Source organism: Triticum aestivum, chromosome 2B (assembly GCF_018294505.1).
Source record: "Triticum aestivum cultivar Chinese Spring chromosome 2B, IWGSC CS RefSeq v2.1, whole genome shotgun sequence".
In the NCBI taxonomy this organism is placed as follows: Eukaryota; Viridiplantae; Streptophyta; class Magnoliopsida; order Poales; family Poaceae; genus Triticum; species Triticum aestivum.
Genome location: NC_057798.1, coordinates 463,982,086 through 463,987,834, shown reverse-complemented (window position 1 = coordinate 463,987,834; position 5,749 = coordinate 463,982,086).

The following is a 5,749-nucleotide window of genomic DNA, read 5'->3' as shown; positions in this document are numbered from 1 at the left end:
CACTTCCAGGAGCCTCCGCCGCCGCCTCCCACCGCCGCCGCCCCAGCCCCGCCACCCCGCGCCGTCTCGCCGCCGCAATGGAACCCCGCCGGAGCCCCGCCAGAGCCGAGCCGAGGTAGCCACCTCGCCGCTCCGTTTTTTTAGAAAAACCCTAGATTCGTTTATTTTTTGGATCGGTTTTATTTTTTAGGTTTATTTTATTTTGCGAACGTTCGCCCGTCCGTTCATTTTAATGAACGAATTCGTCGGTTAGTTTCAGTTAACGAACGTCCGTTCGTTAATCTGTTCGTCAGTTTTTCTTTTTTTCGGTTTTTTTCCGCGGTTATTTCTCATCATGATTTTTTATCCGACTTTCGTTTTAGTTTATCTTTTTGCTCGTTTATTGGAATCAGGCGATTCAAGCGCCTAGAGTTTCGTCTCGAAACCTTATTTCCGTTTAACCCACTCAAACAAGTTTTTGCTATTGTAAAATTTGACTTAGATCCAGATTAGTAAACGAAGCTTGTTTCTTGCGCCATTTGTTTTTCGTTGCTTCATTCGATTTGTTTCGTTTTGCAAACCGGAGTTCTTAAGTTGAACTTTCTGGTTAGATCTCTTATTTGAGTTTTACCTGTGCACTAGATGAGTACTTATTGTATGCTTTTTTGTTTGTTTGTTTGCGGTAGATTATCCGGAGTGCGCCGCTTGCTACTTCGAATCTCTAGGTTTTGCAGATCATCAGCAAGGCAAGTAACACTTTGATCATACCTCTTTACTACCCAATATTATTGCATTAGATCAATCCTCAAACAATTGCATGATTTGGATCTGATTAATATGTGGGTTTTGGGAAGTAGATGAGGTAGTACCTATTACCTGTTTTATTATCAAACCCTTGGGAGTTACCTCTACGTTTGCTTATATTGCCATCCTAGGCTAGTAGACGTGGATTGGATGAGTGTATCCATGACAGATGTGAGATTGTTAATTAATGGTTTATTTAAGGTGGCAACTTTAATACACATCTGGGTGGATTGAGGCACCTGGGTATTCCAGCGATTGCCTGCTTCTTTTGGACCGCCACCCAGGCCCAAAGGGATCATTCGATTATTCATGCTAGAAACTTCCGTGTGCAGCCACAAGCTACTATGGGCTCTAGCATAGTTGACTAAGTCGTTCGAACTCTTACAGTGGTATACTAGCAGATGTAGGGGATGTAGGTTGGTACGGTCTACCCAATCGTAAGGTGCTAGCGCTTCTGAAAGACTATGTCTCGGTCATCCGTTTCTCAAACACCATGTAGTGCGAGAAAACCAACGGAGGAGATCTAGTCTTGTGGGGAAAAGTGCGCAAACCTCTACAGAGTGTATAAACTAATGATGGTTAGCCGTGTCCCCGGTTATGGATGTTTTGAGTATCTAGTACTTGGATTATCATATGAATCTCATCATGTTACTTTAATTAATATTCTTGGGTTTTTAATGATGATGCTTAATTGGGATTGAGAATGTTGTCAACCATTCTCAATGTTTAACAACCACCATGATAGTTAAATAAAATGTATTCCTTTGTAGTAGGGAAAAGTTGGCTTTATGCAAAACTGTAACCATAGAGCTTTCCACCAGCCATATTATGCATGTAGTGTAGTCTTATTCTTTCATTACTCTCTATGTGTTACATTGCCAGCATATTCCATGTGCTGACCCGTTTTCGGGCGGCAATGTTCATGTTGCAGACTTTTCAAACGACGAGTAAGATGCCTTAGGATCGTGGTTCTATACTCAGTGATGTCGTTGGACTTGATGGACTCACCTATCTTCCAAGACTTCCGCTGTTATCGTTATTATATGGCCTTAAGCCATATCTATTGTAATAAGTTATCTTTTGAGACATTCGTTGTAATAAGTGTGTGATTGCTACTCTGTTATAAATCCTTCAAGCATTGTGCATGTCAGCATTACTAATGCAGGGATGACACTGATGCACAGAGATCAGACTGTTTGAGGTCTGGTCGCTACAGGAGTAGTCCCCTTGCATGCTTGCCTCATCATAAGTGATTGATGAGGGATACACAAGAACATTAGTTTGATGTAAGAACATGGTTAACACACAGATGTACTAGTATGTACCAAAAATAGAAAGACATGTCATACTCAAAGGTATAATGTGTAAGCTAAGCAGATGCAATTTAACCAAATTGGAAGCAATACAAGCTAGACATCCGGCTAGAGTGGTGAGCATGATCATCTAGGACCTGAGAGCCTGGTGGGAGGCGGGCTGCTTCGCCACCATTGTAGCTTTTTAGTTGGCTTCCAAGTGATGCCTATCTTTGCTGGGCTTTTCATTGGCTCGGCCAGTGCCCTGACTAGCTATTTGTCTTCTGGGGCTGTTTGGTTTGTGACTAACTTTGCCAAATGTTGGCACACCTAAAGCTAGGCAAGTTTGACTAACTTAGGTGAGTGTTTGGTTCAAGCCACACCTTAGGCAAGCCACACTTGGACCCCACATGGCATACGCACAAAAAATGTGGCAAGATTCCCTTAGGCTTGCCAACTTGTGGCTTCATTTTTACAAACAAACCTTAGGCAAGCTTGGCAAAAATATGTGGCAAAGTGTGGCAATGCTAGGCCTAGAACCAAACTGCGCCAAAGACCGACTTCGGCCTTTCGAATACAAGCTAGACACCATATGGAACATGCAACCACATATGACACCGCGAAGTTAATGCAAGCACCTGGGGTGGTGGTTCATTGCGAGCAAGGTCATAAACTCCAGAGCTACATTTACCGTCTTCATGTGCTGACACTGCACCCTTTATAGCGTTGTAACGTGTCGTGCCTAACCGCGAAGAAAGCTGGCTCAACTTCTCTCTTATCTTTTTTGCTTCTCTCGAGGCAGACTCTGAAATACCCTTGCATAAAAACACAATAGTGAGAGTATGGGTGAAGTGTGTGCAGAACTAGCGCACTGTAAAAGTAGCAGATAGCAGGTGGCTGAATAATAAATGATAGGAGACATATGATAGCTCTACAACATTGCATGGCAAACAAAATTAGATTCTACTCCGTATGATTTTGTAATATATGAGCACAGGAAATGCAGGTACTCCTCCAGCACACCACCACATGTGGTCATATCTAAGATAACAGTCGACTGAAAATAAATAGGTCAGTCAATTTTTTTTAATGAACCGTCTAATCTCTAAGGAACGGGCAGATGACCTTCGTCCACCTCCCTCCTGTCACTGGTGACGATCTTTCTCGAACCGCCAGCGACCACCGGCCCAGACCCCTGCCTCCGCCGCCCCGCCCTGCCCTCGACCTCGCACCACTGTCGTGCTTGGTAGCGCCCTCAGACCATCCCTTTAATCTCGGACGACCTCCATATCGGGCGCTAATAGCTCTAGGCCGCACATGCCCCTAAGATAAACACCAAGGCGCTGCTTCCCTAGTGTAATAGGCGTACTAGCGCCTGTTACGCCGGGGAATGCTTCCGTTAATTGGGAATCAACTGGCCAGAAATTGAAATTCAGGGGGGGACGGACCTCTAGCTAAGGTGAAATAGTATATGATGAGAAACCTTATGCATCGCGAGTTACTAGGAACATCTAGTATGAAGAAGAAGCGGTCAACTAGTGTCTTCTGTGGGATGAATGTCGTGCAAGCAGACACGTAAGATTTGCACGAATAAGGGAACAGGAGTACCCTTATCGGTTGCCAATGTGGTGTCGATATGTCGCGGCGATCTTCTTGTTTTTCCCGGGGGAACCGATGTTTTGGAGAGCCATGGATCCTTGGATAAACCCATGGCCAAATTGTTGATTATGTTGCCATGGCCGTATATTGGCGGAGGGGAAGCAGATCCGAGGCGGCGAAGGACGGCGTAGCAGGAACAGCTCTGGTGCGGTGGACGGTGGCAAAGTTGGAGCAGCAACGGTGAGGCGCAGGACGACGTGGTTGAACTAGCTCGGGTATGGACGGCTCGCCTCGGCTTCAACTACTAGCCGTGGAGGGCATTGTGGTTGAGGTTGCGGTGGACGACGACGTCGGGGTATCGGCTCCGGCGTGATGGAGGAGGGCGGCGGTTGAAGGGTGGGATGGGGTGGCTAACGGAGGACGCCGGGGTTTCGCACCTGGTGGAGAGGTAGTTTTGGCGCCCACGGAGTACTAACGGGGAATCGGACGGGTGGGCGGGGGGGACGGGGGAACCATGTTTTGGTCTGGGACGCGCTTGTTTTTGACTTTTTTGAACAAAAGACGGGACGCGCTTGTTTGAAATTTGGGGAAAGTACAAAATTTGCCCCCCTCCTAAATTTCGGAACTACTGCGGGTAGGGGGTAGGATGGTAATCCCACGTGTCCCCAATAGTGGGCGGGAGCGATTTCGGCCGCGCGCATGTGTGCTTAGGCGGCCATTGTGTATGAATGTTTTTCGGAGGCGGTTGTGTGGCGTCTAGATGAAGCTACAAACCTACCCCGGTTCAGACCTTTGGACGTCGGGCCGGTAGGTTTCACGTGTCGGAGTTATTAGAAAAGTAATTTCCTTGTACTACCAAACATTGGCCTCACGCGGTTTCGGGCGAGTAGAGGCTCTTTTGGCGCTTCGTTCAAAATTTTGAAACACAAGCATTCACGTTTAGAGTACTCTTGAACTATGAGGATTGGCCTAAATAGACAACGTTATATTTGACCTTGTATGTTTGAAAACCTCATTAAATTATCCGCTTCTTTTTGAATTTTTGACACTTGAAAATCCTATAAATATGATTATTTTGGAATGGAGGAGCTAAATTTGAATCTATTTTGTACACGACTACATATGCTATTATGTACAAAATCAGAGCAAAGATTGGTGCCCCCATAATTTAGGTATGATTTACAAATGCCATGATATCAAATTCAAATAACTGAATGGACTTCATGTTGAATTTGGTTTTTTTAAACCACCTTAAGTTGAATTCAAATGTATGCTAGTTCATAGGTAGCTATTTATAATGTTCATTGTGTAACTTTTGTATTTATAATGTGCTTTACACACACAACATGAACTATACTCACGTTTATATTCGATTGCTAAAGCGATGCATTGTCTGGAGTTCAAAATACTAACTATGTGGATCAATTGTGTCGAATAATAACATAGACATGCTCAAATTCGACAGAATCTAGATGTCTGATGGATCAATGAACGCTCCTTACATGAAATGCAAATATCATGATCCCATCCTAATATTTGGATACAATTAATATCTTTAATCAATGTGTACATCAGTCTTTTACGTGTAGTTTCACTCTCCATCGGTGGTCTCTCACACATGCTCACACACTCTCTTCCTAATCGACGAGTATGATTCCAGGAGAGCATTCTGTAGGCTGCCCCTTAAAGTTAGGTTGGATGAATAGTAATATCAAAGATAAAGGGGTTACCTTAGTCCGACAACCTAGGGTTACAAATCCTAGCTGGCTTTGTTAGTGGACACAGAGTCCTTCACAATTCTGCTATCTTTGTCTTGTACGACTAGTCATCCATGGGTCTTGCTAAATGTGTCACGGGCCGACTAATGTGGTGTAGGACAGAACCGAACGAAGGGCCTCACCTCGACCCACCGGACCTCACGCGGTGACACACCCTCTGCCCCCACGTCTCATTATCTTCTCACAACCACACATACCAACACAAACACCACACACACACAAAATTTCTCCTGGTGCCTCTATTCCCTCCCCCCTTGCATATACACACTCAAGGGAATGGAATCTCTCGTCGTGACA